The sequence below is a fragment of the Schistocerca serialis genome, chromosome 9 (assembly GCF_023864345.2).
Source record: "Schistocerca serialis cubense isolate TAMUIC-IGC-003099 chromosome 9, iqSchSeri2.2, whole genome shotgun sequence".
Taxonomy (NCBI): Eukaryota; Metazoa; Arthropoda; class Insecta; order Orthoptera; family Acrididae; genus Schistocerca; species Schistocerca serialis.
The window spans coordinates 348,810,079-348,831,174 of record NC_064646.1 but is presented as its reverse complement, the minus strand read 5'-3'; the positions used below and the strand labels follow the sequence as shown (position 1 = coordinate 348,831,174).

General features: G+C 43.8%; 1 protein-coding gene and 1 pseudogene across 1 annotated transcript in view; both read left to right on the top strand.

Annotated features, from left to right (window-relative positions):
• The window catches only part of LOC126419876 (high affinity copper uptake protein 1-like), a 467,132-nt gene that overhangs the window by 322,446 nt on the left and 123,590 nt on the right, over window positions 1–21,096 (top strand). The window contains exon 3 of the mRNA XM_050087126.1: window positions 1,531–1,666. The gene's annotated coding sequence lies outside the window, so the exon portion shown is untranslated. The remainder of the gene's footprint in view (window positions 1–1,530; window positions 1,667–21,096) is intronic.
• Window positions 2,860–2,977, top strand: LOC126420016 (5S ribosomal RNA; annotated as a pseudogene).

Below are 21,096 nucleotides of genomic sequence, written 5' to 3'. Positions count from 1 at the left end.
GGAGCGTGACTGCTCAGCGTTACTCCTTCGGCAGCGTGCCTTACGCGCCCTACAAGAGAGAGACTCATTGAACTCAACAGTTTTCATGCAAGATGGAGCCCCACCGCAAATAGCTCCTGAAGTTCACCTGCTTCGAAACACATTTGGAAGCGATCGAATTATCAGCCGATCGTTTCCATCGTTTCCAAATGCTTGGCCGGCATGATCACCTGATGTCACTCACTGTGATTTCTGGTTGTGGAGCTACCTTAAAGACAGGGTTTACCATGGGAACAATCACATGTGCTGATCTGGTTCTAGGCGCTCAGTCCGGAACCGCGCGACTGCTACAGTCGCAGGTTCGAATCCTGCCTCGGGCATGGATGTGTGTGATGTCCTTAGGTTGGTTAGGTTTAAGTAGTTCTAAGTTCTAGGGGACTGATGACCACAGCTGTTAAGTCCCATAGTGCTCAGAGCCATTTGAACCATTTGACATTGACGGGTGCCATATTGAGTCCCTCTTGTAGCAGTAATGGTACCGGCATGTAATGGTATGATGTGCCGTAGCAGCACTTTAAAAGTGTCTCAATTGACTTGATTATGCATTATTTATCTTCCCCATGTCCTTGGCATTAATGTCACCAATTTTGGTCCTCGTACGATAATTAGTTTCGTGTTATAACGTGTTAAAAAGGGAAAGTTCAATTACAACCACCCAGTATATGATACATTAATAGATATGTAATACAGAAAGGGAACACGTTGCTGGTAAAAATCTCGAAATGTTCTTGGAGAGTACTATTATGGAATCTGAATCATTTGGAACTTTGCAATCCCCCCCCCCCCTCCCCCCGGTACACTGTGAGAAATACTGTTATTGAACCTACCGTCTTCACAGATCCAGCAGTTGGAGAGATCTCTCCTGCAGCGCTTATATTAGTGATCCCATCCGATTTACCCATTCATTTTACGTGACTTCAGTTCCCCATCGAGATTTCGTTTGCAGTAACAATAAACAAGGCTCAAGATCAGAGAGAGAGAGAGAGAGAGGGAGAGGGAACAGGAGATGAACAGAGAGTGGGATTGAGAGAAAATGGGCAGAGAGAGGGGGAAGGAGGAGATGGACAGACAGAGGGGTTAGGCGGAAATGGAGAGAGACTTGGGGGGGGGGGGGATGAGATTGCGACATATTTAGCAATTGCAAATCTTGCCACGTTCGTTAATACCTCCATATGCACAAGTGTGTCATATCACTATAGAGAACAATATCGTGTGCGTGTAAGTGGTGCTGTCGGCTTTTATGTAGCGTATACATTATTTGAATTATAACCAATTTAATTGGAGGTGTACTTTTTAACACTCCATTTGACACAGAAAAATCTTATGTATGTAAATACAAATACATTTAGGACGAGGGTGAAAATATAAGTTCACACATACTAACAACATCATGCAGTGTGTCAATCACAAAGTTATCTTACTCGAGCTGTACTTGGTACGTATCTTCATTCTACCAGCCCTCTGCTAAACTGATTTTTTCCTTCCTTGCAGGTACGTTCTGGCGTTGGTAGGCAGTCGTCGTGCCATGCCCACAACGCCTTTCATCTGTAGAATATCGCTGTACTCCCAGCCTACACAGCTGAAGCAAGATCGGAGCTGTAGGGAAGAGATCTGCTACATGTAAACTGTGAGTATAAATTTGTAACGAATGAATCAACGTTATAATGAAATAGAACCAAACTCGGGTCCCATTATTGTAAAAATATCTTAGAGGCCTCAACGACATGAGGTAGGTGGTGTTCCTCATGGTGCTTCCAGCAAACAATTTTCTAAAAGTGCAAAACACATTTTACAACATCAAGGAAAATAAATTGTGATTGTAAAAGGGAGAAGTTTTGTTTTACTAGGAAAAATAAATGATAGCGGCGTTTCGTATTTATTGTGTAGTTTTGACAATAGGTTAGCATGAAAGAAGTAGGGCAATGGTACAGGAGAGTCAAAGTCAATTTTGTGTTATGTTTCTAGTTGTCCTTCACACCTAGCTTCTCTTGACTTCCACACGTTGGGCTGTATCGTTGCATTAGCGTTTAAGTGGCTGTGTGTATAAACAATTCGTTCTCTTTGGGTTTCATTCCGTTATGAGGTGTATAGTTTAACGTGATAGAAATTATTTAAGAAAAAAAATGGCTCTGAGCACTATGGGACTTAACTTCTTAGGTCATTAGTCCCCTAGAACTTAGAACTACTCAAAAACCTAACTAACCAAAGGACATCGCACACATCCATGACCGAGGCAGGATTCGAACCTGCGACCGTAGCGGTCGCGCAGTTCCAGACTGTAGCGCCTAGAACCGCTCGGCCACCTCGGCCGGCTCAGTTACAAGAAGAGACACGATATTTATGTGGTCCATCTTTCTAGATATCATTATTTAAATATTTTTTCTCATTTTATGATGCGGTTTACAACTGTGCTCAATGAATCTCCGATGCACTCGCAAAATTGAAACTGTTGTATATACAGCAAGCTCTTGCTGCATTATGCTGATTTGTCTCTTAGTGTATTTTGATTATGCATACTTACATGTTTCCCTGTTTTCTTTGCGTGTACAGAAGACCGGGATGATAGACGAAGATCGAATCCAGTCGTGGAATAAAGTTGGATTTTAGACAACCCATGTATCACGATCTTTGTAAAAAATTAGGTAACTGTTAACTCGGAGGCAGATTCTTTTGCTTTCATTGTAGCCTAGCGGCTATATGCGGGTTGGAGATATGAAGTGGAACCTCAAGAGAAGGTTACGTTGTCCAAACTCGAACGTGCATCTCGAATTATCACATGAAACGTACAAAAAAGTTGTGCACAACCCTTATAACTTGCCTGACAACAGCCTTGCCTCTGTGGATACACCGGTTCCCGTCAGAACACCGAACTTAAGCGCTGTTGGGCGTGGCTGGCACTTGGATGGGTGACCGTCAGGGCCTCCATGCGCTGTTGCCATTTTTCGGAGTGCCCTCAGCCTCGTGATGCCAATTGAGGAGCTACTCGACCGAATAGTATCGGCTCCGGTCACAGAAAACCATCATAACGACCGGGAGAGCGGTGTGCTGACCACACGCCACTCCTATCTGCCTCCTCATCTGCGGATGACACGGCGTTCGGGTGGTCCCGATCGGCCACTTGTGGCCTGAGGATGGAGTGCTTTTATAACCTGCCTGGTTTGTGATGTTTGTTCTGAAACTTTTTTGTCAGTACTCTTTTCAACAGTGGGAATTGCTATGTACGAGAATCCAGTTTTACACGAGCGACTTTCTTGTCAGAAATCGACTGCCGGTTCTCGAAGTACATGCACCTTTCGTTCCTGCGTGTAAAGCAATAGCTAACGACATCACGAAAGCTGTGTGACGCCGATGATGAATAGATGGTGCGGAGTTCTAAATTTCCTAACATGCTGCTAACGTTGTAAGTTCATCCATTGTGGTCCGGCTCAGCCCATTATACAGTATTAGATTTCGTGCTTGCTTCGCTTCCTGATTTTTATTGTGTTGTTTGCCTTACTTCCGTAATACACTAAAAAAGTTGCACAAGATCTGGGTATTTTTTCCTACTAGTGTTCTCCTATAAGAGAGACGGAATACCTGAAATCTAAAGGGTACTGGTATATAAGTTTTACAGAAATAAGTGTACACTATGCATAAAAAGTAAATAAATAAACATGATGTAATGAAAATGGTTTCATTAGTGAAAGAGTCAGAGTTATTTGACGAGAAAAGTTATTTCAATGTTCGCAGGAGAGCTTCTGTGAAGTTTGGAAGGTAGGAGACGAGGTACTTTCAGAATTGAAGCTGTGAGGACGGATCGTGAGTCGTGCTTGAGTATCTCAGATGGTAGAGCACTTTCCCGCGAAAGGCAAAGGTCCCGAGCCTCGGTCCGGCACACAGTTGTAATCTGCCAGGAAGTTTCATATCAGCGCACACTCCGCTGCAGAGTGAAAATCTCATTCTGGTTATTTTAATGTTGTTTGGCACCTAGAATACAAAACAAGATCCAAAAGATAAAAGTGAAGAAGTCTTCTAGAAATTGTTTGATGTGTTTGCAAGTATATACAGGTCTATTACAAATGATTGAGGCGATTTCATAAATTCACTGTAGCTCCATTCATTGACATATGGTCACGACACACTACAGATACGTAGAAAAACTCAAAGTTTTGTTCGGCTGAAGACGCACTTCAGGTTTCTGCCGCCAGAGCGCTCGAGAGCGCAGTGAGACAAAATGGCGACAGGAGCCGAGAAAGCGTATGTCGTGCTTGAAATGCACTCACATCAGTCAGTCATAACAGTGCAACGACACTTCAGGACGAAGTTCAACAAAGATCCACCAACTGCTAACTCCATTCGGCGATGGTATGCGCAGTTTAAAGCTTCTGGATGCCTCTGTAAGGGGAAATCAACGGGTCGGCCTGCAGTGAGCGAAGAAACGGTTGAACGCGTTCGGGCAAGTTTCACTCGTAGCCCGCGGAAGTCGACGAATAAAGCAAGCAGGGAGCTAAACGTAGCACAGCCGACGGTTTGGAAAATCTTACGAAAAAGGACCAAAGCAGAAGCCTTACCGTTTACAATTGCTACAAGCCCTGACACCTTATGACAAAGTCAAACGCTTTGAATTTTCGGCGCGGTTGCAACAGCTCGTGGAAGAGGATGCGTTCAGAGCGAAACTTGTTTTCAGTGATGAAGCAACATTTTTTCTTAATGGTGAAGTGAACAGACACAATGTGCGAATCTGGGAGGTAGAGAATCCTCACGCATTCGTGCAGCAAATTCGCAATTCACCAAAAGTTAACGTGTTTTGTGCAATCTCACGGTTTAAAGTTTACGGCCCCTTTTTCTTCTGCGAAAAAAACGTTACAGGACGCGTGTATCTGGACATGCTGGAAAATTGGCTCATGCCACAACTGGAGACCGACAGCGCCGACTTCATCTTTCAACAGGATGGTGCTCCACCGCACTTCCATCATGATGTTCGGCATTTCTTAAACAGGAGATTGGAAAACCGATGGATTGGTCGTGGTGGAGATCATGATCAGCAATTCATGTCATGGCCTCCACGCTCTCCCGACTTAACCCCATGCGATTTCTTTCTGTGGGGTTATGTGAAAGATTCAGTGTTTAAACCTCCTCTACCAAGAAACGTGCCAGAACTGCGAGCTCGCATCAACGATGCTTTCGAACTCATTGATGGGGGCATGCTGCGCCAAGTGTGGGAGGAACTTGATTATCGGCTTGATGTCTGCCGAATCACTAAAGGCGCATATATCGAGCATTTATGAATGCCTAAAAAAACTTTTTGAGTTTTTGTATGTGTGTGCAAAGCATTGTGAAAATATCTCAAATAAAAAAGTTATTGTAGAGCTGTGAAATTGCTTCAACCATTTGTAATAACCCGGTATTTTCTCAAGCAAATAAATTTGTGTGCTTTGAAATGGCTAGGCGATACGTTTTCTGTTGTTCAGTTCTGTTCCGACCGGAGCCACGTTCGTGTTGTCATCAGGACATAGAGCGAAAAGGATTAGTAATCCTGTGGAGCGCCGAGTCGCTAATGAAACAGCAGTTGAGAAACATTTATTGGCAAGAGTTTTCCAGTCACTCCATATTTTTCCCGGCGCTGCCTACCAGCGACCGTGGTGAGCCCGTGGCGCTCGAAAGCGCAGGTCCTGACGTGGCCTACGGTTAGCAGACTGCGGCAGCGGTTCATCTCCGCAGCCCAGCATGGCTGTGGACGTCTGGCGGAGCCTTAGCGCTCTCGCTGAGTGAAGCTGCACTTAGGCTCGATTCCAGAATGTTGCATACCCCCTGTAGTCGGTTGTCGAGATGACATGAAAGTGAAAGACTTAACAGCAGTACAGAAGACAAGTGGGCAAGGCAGTACCTGTACTAACCCAGTAGCGGCGACACAGGCGCCCAGCGCCCAAGTTCGACTGCTTACAGACGCTTATACGGTTCTTCGCCAAAAGAAGATCGGCCCGGCCCCCATCCACAGCCTGTCACCGTTGTGACACCGTGTAGACACTTATTCAGTTCACTAGAGCGTCCTACAAATTAACAGAACCTGTCTTCCATCAGTATACGTGACGCAGATCGAATGACCTCAATCTGCCAATGAGCTTGAGAATGGCAGATGTTTTATAGCAGGCGATGACGTGATCTCCCTTATTCTGGAGACCAAATGCGTTCTTGTTTTCTGAGCCTATCGGCACTGTCGTCTGCTCTAGTGTTTAACTTCACAGTTTCAGAGCATTCCTTTATGCGAAGTTGCATCCTGAAAGGCGTTCTTCTGTAGGAGAAGTCACTACATGTAGCCTCGTTACAGTGTAAGAGGTCCATGACTAAGGAATTTATTACTAGCGCTCTCGAGCAGATGTAGTTTCGACGGATTGCTCACGCGCTGCCTGCGATATGTGAGCTATAAGAGAATCTCAGACCAGAGAGCAGTGTTGACTGCAGTAGTAACTGTGTGGCAGTAGGAGTAAGTAGTAGCTAGCAGTCTGGTGTATCGAGTTGGCTGGGCCGGTCGTGGGGAGCGATGGCGGTGCCTAAGCGATGTAGTGTAAGGTAAAAGCAGCCTCGCGCATATGTCCTATTGTTATATTAAGTCTCATGTAAATGTTTTTAAAAACTCTCTTAATAATAATCTTTCTTATAAAAATTAGCTTTTGACAATCATTCATCTCAATGTAAAGAATTTACTAATTTCTCCAATCCATGGTCATCCCGATTATTGTAAAGAAAAATCAACTGTTTCTTTTTTTACATGACAAATCTGTCGGCCAGCATTGCACTGGGCTGTGCCAGAAAAATTTCTTATAGGAGCAGATATATGTGCGTTAGCCGGCGACCTTATTGAGGTAAGAATTTTCAATTTATTCAGTGTGATCTTTGAGGGCCATGACGCAGCACTGCTGACGTACAAAATTTACCAGTTGAAATTCACAGTCAATTATTGAAAGGTTATAAGTGAGCCCTAATTTTAGTGAGAGGTTAGTCACATTGTAATATTGTGAGGTTACAGGATAATAAAAGGTTGGGAGGTTACGCTGAACGTGAATGTTGTACTTATTATCTAACTGTTGGGAGGTTACACTAAACGCGAATGTTATATAATTATATTTTTTTACTGTTCGGAGGTTATTATATTTTTTTTGTTGGGAGGTTACAACAGAAGTGTGTTCGGTTGCTCCGCACTGTCATCAATGCACTGAATCAGTTGCTTTTGGACTAGAGATGGGTCGAACTCGTTCATTCCCGTGAAGTACTTCATTCATTTCACTCTTTGCCGTGAAGCGTTCAAATGAAGTAGTTCATTCATGAAGTACGGAAGCCTGGCGAAGTTGTCCAGTTCGCCGCTCAGCCGCGGCTACTCTCGCTTCGCCTCGCTCGTACAATAAAGCTTCGTAATACTTCATAATTTTACCAACAGATGGCCGAACTATGAAGTAACGCCCACGTAACGTTTTGCGTCTTACAGCGTCTGAGGTAACTTAAATACAGCATAGTCGAAGGGAACAAAGGAAAGATAAATAGAGAAGCCTGTCACATGTAAAGAAGGTATTACGTTTAACCTTGCTCGACATTTTTTCATGAAGCGCCAAAACGAGTCTTCATCTGCCAAGTGAAACCTTATTTGTTGTGTTTATGGACTGAAAACTAGGGCTACTAACGAAAAGTCCAATTTTATGTTCCTTTTAAAATTTAATCCAAAATAGAATGAGTATGTTTACCACTGTCACAAAGTTTATATACCTACGTTAAGTAATTATTCAGAAGTTTTCTTGTAGATTTTATTTTTGTTGAGAATAATAACCCTCTAAATTCAAAACGTAAACTGTCACCTGTGGTCATTGGTACGATTTCAGGTAAAATCCCTCTTTCTTTTATTCGGAAAGCAATTTTTGTGTCTGTTCACGCTTATACAATGGCTAGCAACTCGCGATCGCGTAGAAGTAGTGAAATTTGGGGTTTCTTCGCCGATTTAGGTGATGGGAAAGCAAAGTGCAACTGTTGTTGTAAGTGTATTTCACCGCGCGATTCGTCGACAGGCAGTAGAGGGAGGACTGAAGTGAAGGGAGAATGAGTGACGTAGCGTCAATGTAGTGGGAGAGGGAGAGGGGAAGAGAGTGAGTGAACGAACTAGAAAAAAAGTGTGGAGTGTGCTATCTGTGGAGAGTTTGAAGTAACAGTTCATTGAAATTGAGTGGTTAGTTCACACTTCACTGGAGTGAAGCGTTCATTTGAACGACTCATTCACGAGCTCCCCACCACTATTTTGGACTCCCTCTTGCTTAGTCCGATGGAATGACCTCCCAGTTTTTGTACTTCAGGTCTCCGGCGTTGACATTTGGTTACGACACCGTTGCGTAGCCGGCAGACGCACACCACTCAGTCGGTGTCTAACCAAATTTTATTCCTGCACTTACTTACTATTCTACTATGCAACAATTCTCAGAGTATAAAGAATTTACCACGGGATCTTTGACAACAACGCCCACTATGAATTTTCTTTTGGTCATTAATAAACTATGTTATCGTTACTTGTCCCTACATTTTGTTACTATTGCCAACTTTTTCATAAAAAGGATATACCTTCATAACCTCACTTTCGCCATTCAGGTACAACCATAGACTTACTAAATAAAAACTAGACCGCGCATTGGCGCTAGTGTCTCGTCCCCACATTGAACGTGACTGAAGCCGCCATTTGCAGGGAAACCGTGCGTAAATATGGTTCGTTCATGTGCTGCTTTTAATTGTAACAGTAAGAATGGAAACAAAGACGAAGACGGAAACAATGTTACATTTCACAGGTCAGTCATTTTTGGTTGTTTGTTACTTTCTATTACTTGTATATAGTATTTTCATGGAGAAACAATACATCATGAGCGTTTGGTTTGGTTTAGGTTTCCCCTTACAAATGATTTTCTAAATCGGAAATGGATTTTTGCTACTGGGAGAGAGAACTTTCAACCGACAGCAAATCATTTGCTGTATTCTCTTCATTTTGAAGAGAATTGTTACATGGAAAATTATGTAAACAACCGACAGTATTTGGATTTCCAACTCATTTGAAAAAGGTATAGGGTTTGCAAAGCCAATTAATGCAAATGCTAAATGTAGGTGACAGCAGATTGTTCTATGGCCTAACGTGATGTCTATATTTACACCTTATACTGTATCTAATAAACTTTCTGCTGCAAAAATTGCAAGCTACATAGGGAAAAAGTTGCAGTGTTAGATTACAAACAAAAGTACTTTGTTGCATGTCAAGTACTTATATTTTATTTGCATATAAATTACTAAAAATACTAACAGGGTTAAGGTACTAACTTGAACTGAATGGAGAACTAGGCACATGATAGGTATTTAGATTTTTAATCAAATATATATTAAGTATGGATCGGAGGTAGGTCGAATAATTGCGTTTAGTTACTTAACATGTGTTGTCAGGTGGTGATTATACTTCGTAAATGCTCAAATATTCGATCAAATGTTCCAAACTCAACCACTTTCAGAGATGCTATCAGTGTTAAAAACTAATGTGCGAATGAAATTCCTACGGTATTTAAAGTCATATGGGTTAATACAATTAATCATACCAAAATTCGAGTGTAGACAATACTGTGCTAAACAAAAGTAAGCGTGCAAAATATACACAGTAGTCGGCTAAAAGCAGACAGGAGCTGACAGGAAAATTATGTCAATTAAATAATAATCATACTGTCTGCTACTTGTTTCATGTAATTATCTAATGCAAATAGCTCGATGTAAACTCGCTCCACCTTGTCAGGAAAGGTCCTTACATTCTTAAGTTTCGGTTCTCTATGCAGACGTATTTCGGAAATTAGGAAACTTCATTCATTTAAGTATACTTTTAAAATAGACTCGAATACTCAGTATTTTTTTTTAAACAAACATGTGTTTAATTTGTGCTTCAATTTGCTCTTGTTGCGTCTCATATACTTCAAATCACAACCCCAGTACTAGGTTTCATCCCTGCAAATGGCGGCCATCAGCTGCTTCAATTGGGGGCAGTTGCCTCGCTTCTCCGCTACGGCGTGGTAGGGGCTTGGGTACAACACACGCAGTTTTGGCGCTGGCGCGTAAATGAAAATGAGCTCTCGAGACAGACGTGATTCAGTACAGGAACAAAACGTTCGTCAAGCCCGCTGGCAGAATAAATTGTGCTGCGGCGCTGCAGGTGCCGGGGCTGTATTCGTGGGAAAACCTGACGACGGTGTAAAAGTTTATCGACCTCTGACCTTTTCCTGTTTAGCGAATACAGGCTCCATTTATGACTAGGGTATTCCTGAGGGGGTGTTGCAGAGGGCGGTGGGTACCAGTAAAAGAGAAAAATAAAGGGTGCCAGAGGGGGGGGGGGGGGGAGGTAGAGGGACGTGCGAGCAATCGCGTCGCAGCTAACGAGCGCAGCATCTCTTCCGACTGCCCCTCCCCCCACCAGGTCCGTGTAATCAGCTTAGCACGCTGCACTGCAGTCTGCACTCCCTCCCCCGCTGCTGTAGAGGGCTTAGCAAGCTGGTCATTAGCGGCGCAGCTGCAGTCACGAGCAGATCGTGCAGCCAGCTCTGAGGATCGCTACCCGCCTGTCAATTCCCGATCTCACACAGACCCCACAAGTAAACAGCCACTTTTATATCGAGCGAAAAATACCTCTCTACAAATGATGCTAACGAAGAACAGAACGACAAGAGCTAGGCATTTCAACTCCGCAGTCACAACACATACAGGGCTATTACAAATGATTGAAGCGATTTCATAAATTCACTGTAGCTCCATTCATTGACATATGGTCACGACACACTACAGATACGTAGAAAAACTCAAAGTTTTGTTCGGCTGAAGCCACACTTCAGGTTTCTGCCGCCAGAGCGCTCGAGAGCTCAGTGAGACAAAATGGCGACAGGAGCCGAGAAAGCGTATGTTGTGCTTGAAATGCACTCACATCAGTCAGTCATAACAGTGCAACGACACTTCAGGACGAAGTTCAACAAAATCCACCAACTGCGAACTCCATTCGGCGATGGCATGCGCAGTTCAAAGCTTCTGGATGCCTCTGTAAGGGGAAATCAACGGGTCGGCCTGCAGTGAGCGAAGAAACGGTTGAACGCGTGCGGGCAAGTTTCACGCGTAGCCGCGGAAGTCGACGAATAAAGCAAGCAAGGAGCTAAACGTACCACAGGCGATGGTTTGGAAAATCTTACGGAAAAGGCTAAAGCAGAAGCATTTCTTAAACAGGAGATTGGAAAACCGATGGATCGGTCGTGGTGGAGATCATGATCAACAATTCATGTCATGGCCTCCACGCTCTCCCGACCTAACCCCATGCGATTTCTCTCTGTGGGGTTATTTGAAAGATTCAGTGTTTAAACCTCCTCTACCAAGAAACGTGCCAGAACTGCGAGCTCGCATCAACGATGCTTTCGAACTCATTGATGGGGACATGCTGCGCCGAGTATGGGAGGAACTTGATTATCGGCTTGATGTCTGCCGAATCACTAAAGGGGCACATATCGAACATTTGTGAATGCCTAAAAAAGCTTTTTGAGTTTTTGTATGTGTGTGCGAAGCATTGTGAAAATATCTCAAATAATAAAGTTATTGTAGAGCTGTGAAATCGCTTCAATCATTTTTAATAACCCTGTATATTTGCTACTGAAATTCGTTATAAATAATACATCACAATTTGAGATGAACGTGATATCCATACCTACAACATGGTGGGAAAAATGACCTGTATTACCCACTGTCAAAAGTGCTAGTGCCTGAGAAAGGAGTTCAGTACGCAGCACCAAAAATTTCTGATCATGTACCCAGCAACATAAAAACTCTGACAGGTAGCGAAGCAAATTTTAATCTAATTTAAAAACATTTCTCCTGGACAACTCCTTCTATCCCACTGACTAATTTCTCCATAAAATCGGGTTGTTGTGGTTTTCAGTCCGAAGACTGGTTTGATGCAGCTTTGCATGCTACTCTATCTTGTCCAAGCCTCTTCAGCTCCAAATAACTGCTACAACCTACATCCTCCTGAATCTTCTTACTGTTTTCATCTCTTGGTCTCCCTCTACAATTTTTACCTCCACACTTCCCTTCAGTACTAAATGAATGATCCGTTGATGTCTTAAATATGTTCTATCAACCGACCCCGTCTTCTTGTCAGGTTGTACCATAAATTTCTTTTCTCCCGAATTCTGTTCAGTACCTCCTCATTACTTACATGACGTACCCATCTAATCTTCAGCATTCTTCTGTAGCACGACATTTCAAAAGTTTTTCTTCTCTTCTTGCCTGAACTGTTCATCGTCCACGATTCACTTCCATACAAGGCCACACACCAAAGACATACTTTCACAAAAGATGTCCTGACACTTAAATTTATATTTCACGTTAACAAACTTCTGTTCTCCAGAAATTCTTTTCTTGTCATTGCCAGGCAACATTTTACATCCTGTCTACTTCGGCCTCATCAGTTATTTAGCTGCCCAAATAGCAATACTCATCTACTACTTTATGCATCTCATTTTCTAATCTAATTCCTTCAGCTTCACTTGATTAAATTCGACTACATTCCATTATCTTTGTTTTGCATTTGTTGATGTTCATCGTGCATCCTCCTTTCAAGACCATGGCCATCCCGTTCAGCTGGACATAAGGACAGCACGTGCTCGAGTAACGAATCATGTGGACGACGGTCCATTGGAAGAGAAGTGGCGCCACTAGTCGGCCACGGCTAATAGTCTCTATATACTGCAATGCTCTGTGGCGGCCTTGGCCAGCTCTAGAACAGTTGCCAGGCCTGGCAACTAGTAGATCAGTGGCACCGCCAGTTGGCGTCAGGTAATTGGCTTGCGCCACTACCCATACGACAATACACTGAATCTTCTGGCAGCTAGTGGCGCCATTCACGGCGTCACAAGTGGCGCCACTGGCCCACTGACTAATAGCGACCTAATCTTCTTTACATTTTCCTGCTCCGTAATCTTTACTAATCATCTAGATAATCATACACATTGGACCTTTACGCAAATTTGACCTTTTTTTCATGCTCCCTTCATGGTATCATAACTTCATTGAACAGGAGTGCATGTTCTAGCATAGTCCTGGTATGACTAGTTATTTCAAGCAAACTTGGCACACATCGGCTGCTATACGGAAAATAACGTTGAGAGGGCGTAAGATGCGCACAATTCACCCTCACAGAGATGTACTGCCGGAGTGGGAACTCTGCAAAGCCTGGAGCAGTTTCAACCAAAATTAATACACTTACCGCATATTGTCCCGCCCCACAATCAGTGGCGAATGGATAGTACCTTGAAAAGAGGTTTTGCGCTGCTTGACAGCTGTTAAGAAACAATTAATACCTGACGAGGAAATCCTACAAATTGCTGCAAAGCATTCGACAGTTGCTGTTGAACACCCGCCCAGTGATAGTAAAAGAAAACGCAGGAGCAAGCACTTGTTAACCACAGCCAAGCCTGTGCACGAACACACTGTATGCATTCGACAGTTCATGCAGTACGATGTTTGACGAAGGTTGTTATGGTACCGATTATGGGACATTCCGTAAGGCACGGCCACATGGCTACAAGACATCATTTGGATGCTTACGATCGTGGACGATCAGTTAGATGGCTCGAAGCTGGACAAAGTGTCGCTACTGTCGCCACAGTAATGGGTGTAACCAAAAACTTCACCTCGTAACTAACAAAGGCCGCTGAAGGTGGAACTGCTATGTGAAAGCATGCTGGTGGTTGCAGATGGACCACCATGCCGCAAGAGGATCGATACGTAGCCCTACTGGCAGATAGATACGGACGTCTCACTCGCTGCAGACACTTCAACCGCTACCGGTACACGCGTCTCAGTCAAAACCATTTCGTGGCGATTATATCAGGCTAGTTCGAGTGCTCGGAAGCCTGTTAAATGCCTCCCACTTCAACGACGCCATCGTCGAGAAAGACTTTCTTGATATAGGGAACATTTTGGCCGGGGTCAACAACAATGGTCCGGAGTGATGTTCGCGGACGAATCCTGTCCACTAGTTAGTGTGGAGATAGAGGGAACATGTTACGCACCACACAATGTTTATGAACGTCGTGAGTATGGCCTAGTCACTATGCTGCGACCGCTGGATCAAACCCGTCTGTTTAGTGGTGTGATAAGTCCCGACTTCTTGTTAATGGAATGGCCTGCGTACTCCATGGACGTAAACCCTATAGGGCATACCTGGGATGCTCTTGACAGACAGTGAGCAGCCTCTCCCCGAACTGCGCAAGAACTGAAAACCTGCCTGAGAGAGGAGCGAGACAATATCTACCAAGGACTCCTGAAGAGTTTGGTAGCCATCATGAGTAACAGGTGAAAAATGGGCATCATTTGTTTTGATTGCGCGACGGTCGCACCCGCTTCAACTCCCCAATTAAAGAATTCCAGGCCGTATTCAGCTGCAATCCACTGTAGCGGAGCCTGCACTGAGAAACGGACACCTAACTGCATTCGCCGATCCTTCTATTACACAGGTTTGCGACATGAAAATTGTTTCAAATTTATTGAGTTTTATAGTGTTTTCAACGCTGATTTCGGGAAAAATAGTGAAAAAATTCCATCACGTACAGTTATTTCACAAACTGCTTGTCTAGTTTTAGCTTTTTTTCGATATTTCAGCACCCTAGTGAGTTTGAATTTTGGTTTTTAGGATCTCCATAAACTGTTATTTAGCCCTTTTGATACTAGATATACGTAAAATAAAGAGTAATTAGGAGAAACCAGCAGTATTTTCATGCCTGTCTGTCGCGCTGCCCCTTCCCCCGCCATCACCAGACAGTGAGCTTCTGCTATCGTCCTTCAGTTCACAGTACCTCTTCACTCTTTGCTGTTCACGTGTTGTTGTTACTAGAGTTTTAAGGTATTGACTGTTTTCTTATGTTGTGAAGTTGTTTTATGGACAATGGCTACCAGAGGATGCGAAAACTTGCCACATTGCTTCTGCTATATTTCTGGTAACTATACCGTTTAAAGCAACAAAGAAACATTTCTGATTTTGTTGGAAAAGTATATTTCGCCTATTTTGGTATAAAGTTAGGCGATCAAGATAAGCCTTGGGCTCCACACAAAGTTTGTTCAGTGTGTGTTGAAGAACTGAGGCAATTGTTTCAACGTAAAAAGCAGTCCTTACGTTTTGGAATACCAATGGTTTGGAGGGAGCCCAAAAATCACAGTGATAATTGCTATTTTTGTTCTACCAAAGTACGAGGTTTTAATTTGAAAAGCTAAAAGGATATTTCTTACCCTAACATTCAATCAGCCATTCGCCCTGTTCCTCATGGACCTGAAGTACCAATAACCTCTCCTCCACATTCTTTGGATGATCTAGATGATCACGAGCCATTGGCTCAGCAAGGTGATAGTGAAGAAGACAGAGATTGCTACGATCCTGGCACAATCGATCCCATTCCATTCTCACAATCTGAACTGAACGATTTAGTTAGAGATCTAGGCCTTTCTAAAGAATCGGCAGAGGTTTTAGGATCTAGATTGAAAGATAAACATATATACATCCATTTCTTGTTATCGATCGAGGGAAAAGGAGTTTGTGTCTTTTTTCTCTCAAGAAGGTGATCTGATGTTTTGCAGTGATGTTCCTGGACTTATGACAGGTTTCAAAATAGAATATGCTCCTTACTTCTTGACTACTTCTCTGCAAATCTTGTTGATGTAAGTGAAGAGCAGGGCGAAAGTTTCCACCAAGACATCAAAGAAATGGAAAGAAGATATCATGGAAGATGGAACGTCAACATGAGAGCGAACTACTGCTTGAGATAAAAGGAGATGATCCTCGACGAGTCCAGAGCCGGAAAAGCAATAAAAGTAGCTTCGACACAAAGCGAAAGCGTTATTTTAAGGACTTACGAGCTTAAAGAGAAATAGAAGTGTGCTGTAAATATAGTTTAGAACATGATTTATAAATAATATAAAATTTTATAACTTTGGAAAAAATGTGATAAATGGCTTAAATTTTGTTGTTATACTCAAAAATACTCCCTTTTTTGTGAGCAAACCTGACGTGATAGAAAAAATGGACTGCATTTTTGAAATCAGCGCTGAAAAGTACATTAAAGTCAGTTATCAAATTTCAAACAACTTTCAAAAAATATTTTTTTTCAGACTTGTGTTATTAAACGGACTAACGGTGCGGTGTCACCGCCAGACACCACACTTGCTAGGTGGTAGCCTTTAAATCGGCCGCGGTCCGCTAGTATACGTCGGACCCGCGTGTCGCCACTATCAGTGATTGCAGACCGAGCGCCGCCATACGGCAGGTCTAGAGAGACTTCCTAGCACTCGCCCCAGTTGTACAGCCGACTTTGCTAGCGATGGTTCACTGACAAATTACGCTCTCATTTGGCGAGACGATAGTTAGCATAGCCTTCAGCTACGTCATTTGCTACGACCTAGCAAGGCGCCATTATCATTTGCTATTTATCTTGTGATGCATGTACCGTCAGACCGATGTTTACCAATTATGGATTAAAGTGAAGTATTCCAGAAGCTACGTACTTTTCTTGCTAGTATAATTACTTTACCTGTTCCAGACCTCACGCCAGCCTGCGTGAGCTTTAACGCGTGCCTTTCGGCTATCTCATAGTGGCTTGGCTGTCTTGTCAAGTCACAACAAGCGGCTCCTGGGATAGCGTAATAAATGAAGCACTAGAGATCAAAATATCGGACAGCACCATCTGTAAAGACGGTGGATTGCAGTTGAGTACGGCCTGGGATACTTTAATTGGGGAGTTTAAGCGGGCGAGGCTGACGCGCAACCAAAACATTGCCGTATATAGTGCAGGGCTCGGCACCAGTGACGTCACCGGCGGTGGCGCGGCTGTGTATGCACGGCAGCGTTATTCACACGACAGCCAACCACTTGGCGATGGCAGAGAAGATCTCTGCCGAAAGATCGAGGGCAGTTAAGCACTTGACGCTGCTTGAAACTCGCCGGCCGAAGTGGCCGTGCGGTTAAAGGCGCTGCAGTCTGGAACCGCAAGACCGCTACGGTCGCAGGTTCGAATCCTGCCTCGGGCATGGATGTTTGTGATGCCCTTAGGTTAGTTAGGTTTAACTAGTTCTAAGTTCTAGGGGACTAATGACCTCAGCAGTTGAGTCCCATAGTGCTCAGAGCCGTTGCTTGAAACTCGAGAATATTTTATTAATTTACTTTTTATTCATATAGATACGACAGTAAAGTATTTGACGGATAAGTGGTGTTTGCAGAATTAAAGAGTATTTAAACTGCAAAGCAGTTTTGAAAATGTGAAATTATTCGGCATCTAATGTTAATTTACGTGTCATGCTCTCGTTTGTGGAAGCATTTGACTGAATTGTAGCCTTACACAATGTTACAGGAAATTTTTGAAGATTAGATGGTAGACCTAATAACTAATCAAAAGGTATTAATCGACCAAAGGAGAGTTGGGGGCCCAGAATGAGATTTTCACTCTGCAGCGGAGTTGACGGATTTGCTCATAAGCCATATACTGAGGCACCAAGAAATAATCTGTTTGCGAATGCAGGGAAATGTAAATGGTTGCCGGCGGGGTAGCCGAGCGGTTCTAGGCGCTACAGCCTGGAACCTCGCGACCGCTAAGGTCCTGCCTCGGGTATGGATGTGTGTGATGTCCTTAGGTTAGTTAGGTTTAAGTCGCTCTAAGTTCTAAGTCCCATAGTGCTTAGAGCCATTGTAAAATGGTTGAAAGAGACAAATTCTTTAATACCCTAAGCAGCTTCAAACTGATGTATGTTTCAGTAGGCATGCAGAGATGAGAGAGTTACACAGGACACAATAGCGTCGAAAGCCACACAATACCAGTCTTCGGGCTGAAGATCACCACAAGAATTCCTCCATGCTGACTTATCGCCGCAAGCGCATTAGAAAAGCGCAAGATATTTTTCTTTCTTGTGTGTGTGAATTCCTAAGGGACCAAACTGCTGAGGTCATCGGCCCCTAGACTTACACACTACTTAAACTAACTTATGCTAAGAACAACATGCCCGAGGGAGGACTCGAACCTCTGGCGGGAGGGGCCGCGTAATCCGTGACATGGCGCCTTAAACCGCGCGGCCATTCCGCGCGGCTTTTATTTATTCCTCTTCTTCTTCTTCCTGACCATTATCCCGTATATTCACTAGGCCGGCATGTTAATCACTGGGTTTGTAGAGGGTAGTCGAATGCCCTTGCTGTAGCCACCCACCTCTTACCCCCACCCCCGCTCCTCCCAAACCAAACATCGGGACGTATTTCATGTACAGGATCTTTCTGCGTCTGGTGTTCACCCATGTGAAAGTGCGCGAACTTTTTCGAAATGTTTGTGAATCATGTAACTGAGACGGGGTATTCACCTGATTGAGTGTGGGAAACAGCCTAAAAACCACATCCAGGTTGGCTGACACACCGGCTCTCGTCCGTAATGGACTGGGCGGATTCGATCCGGGTCGACGAGTTTCCCCGTATCCCGGAAGCGGTGTGCTAACGCGCGCTGCTATTCGGGCGGATAGCAATGCGCAAGACGTGATGTCAAATCGTATTCGATAAAAGAGGCACATACACAACCATATTAAGAGAAATTCATTGGATGTCACTTCTTGAGATGTACAGTAAAATCTGAGATGTTGTTCCTTTATAAGCTTCGTTCTGAGAACACGCTTGGCCATTGTTTGTGGCGTTTGTAACTCCGTACTAGATTCGTACGCGTATTTCCATGGTGTTCGTTCGAACGAAAGGCGAATTCTTCCTACGTTTTGTACTGATACACATGGCCGTCCTGTGCTTTTTCCTTTCCTCAAACATCCGCTTTCTTGGCATTTTGAGGTTTTTGGCTGTATGCCGGCTGTAGTGGCCGTGCGGTTCTAGGCGCTACAGTCTGGAACCGAGCGACCGCTACGGTCGCAGGTTCGAATCCTGTCTCGGGCATGGATGTGTGGGATGTCCTTAGGAAGGGCCATTTGAACCATTTTGGCTGTATCGCTGATGAAATCTCGTCTACATTGTCTTGACAGAACGAAAACTGTTAAACTCTGATATATAGAATGCTTTCTGTAAGGGATGTGCATTTTTCAATTATGACGCGAAACTTTTCATTTACGCATCAACGCGCATGCGCCGGTTTCCGATTCACTACTCTGCGCAATCATTAGAGTTAAACTTCATTTTACATTGTATGTAATTCTTAACTATCTATGGCTATGCATTAAATAATTAGAGCCGTTTGTAATCGCTATATTCATTTTGTTACTGTCTATTTTATGAACTCATTGTGTGGGGGGGCTTGCAGAGAAACGTAAACAAATCGAGCTGTCAGTTGGCGCGCGATGAGAGGACAAATCTCTGTCCACATTCCCAGCCGGGTCTGCACTAAATCACAGCTCGCATGCCTGGTAGTTATCGACAGCTATGCAGGGGAACCGGAGCGGTGCTTAAAATGACATAAATATTTGCTGTAATTATATCGGAATCCGAAGCGCTCACCAGGGCTCTTTGTTGCGTCGCTTTGGTGCACGGGCAAATATAATTTGCACACTTCATTACCCTGCAATGTATGCCGAATGGATTAATGCGTTCAAGTTTCCTCGACAAGTTTCACCCTACAGCAAATAACATTAATTACTGTAAAGCAGCTGCTTGTGACCCACATGACTGCGCAGTTATCCTCCTAGATATTTCTCAACCGCCCGCATCTCGTGGTCGTGCGGTAGCGTTCTCGCTTCCCACGCACGGGTTCCCGGGTTCGATTCCCGGCGGGGTCACGGATTTTCTCTGCCTCGTGATGGCTGGGTGTTGTGTGCTGTCCTTAGGTTAGTTAGGTTTAAGTAGTTCTAAGTTCTAGGGGACTGATGACCATAGATGTTAAGTCCCATAGTGCTCAGAGCCATTTCTCAACCGCGCATTCCCTTCGAGATGGACAGGACGAAGGGAGAGTGCGGTGGAGTACCCAGCTCGTTCACCGAGTTTAACACCTTTAGAACTCTGTTTCTGGACAAGGGTACCGTACAGGCCCTACGCCACAAAACCACAAACACTGGATGACCTAAGAGAGCAAATGATCTGGTCCGCAATGCTTTACATTAGAAACAATACAATTTGTATGTCGCTCTGTTGTAAGTCGTGGACGATGCATTGCGTTGGAAGATGACCGTTTAGAGCGTGTAACAAAAAATGTTTTTTTTTTTTTTTCTTTCAGGGGTGCTAGTTCTGCAAGGTTCGCAGGAGAGCTTCTGTAAAGTTTGGAAGGTAGGAGACGAGATACTGGCAGAAGTAAAGCTGTGAGGACCGGGCGTGAGTCGTGCTTCGGTAGCTCAGATGGTCGAGCACTTGCCCGCGAAAGGCAAAGGTCCCTAGTTCGAGTCTCGGTTGTGCACACAGTTTTAATCTGCCTGGAAGTCTCATATCAGCGCACACTCCGCTGCAGAGTGAAAATCTCATTCTGAAAAAACGGTTCAAATGGCAGGACCTGATGAAGTATCAGTGGAGATGATAAGAGCAGCAGGTCCAGTGGGAATGCAGTGGCTGTATAGAGTACTATCAAGCGTCTGGAGAAATAGTACAATACCTGACGATTAGAGAACAGGAGACATTGTTCTCATCTTCAAGAAAGGCAATAAAAGACTTTGCAAAAACTACAGAGGAATAACCCTTATGAGTCATACAGCCAAGATTTTTGTAAGAATTTTACTAAATCAAATAAGTGAAAAGATAGAAAAGGAGCTGAGTGAAGAACAGCATGGGTTTAGGAAAGGAAGAAGCACGATCGACCTGATATTTTCTATCCGTCAACTGGTGGAAAAAAGTTGGGAGTATAACAAAAGGGTGATAATGGTTTTTATAGACATAGAAAAGGCATATGACTCGGTTGACACGGAACGACTCTGGGAAGAAATGAAGAATATAGATATAGAAGATGGTCACATTAATGTATGTAGGCAATGTACAGTGGACACAATTGTGGAATTAGAACACCATTGGGGAACTCTGAATGCTTCGAAATAAGACTAGCAAGG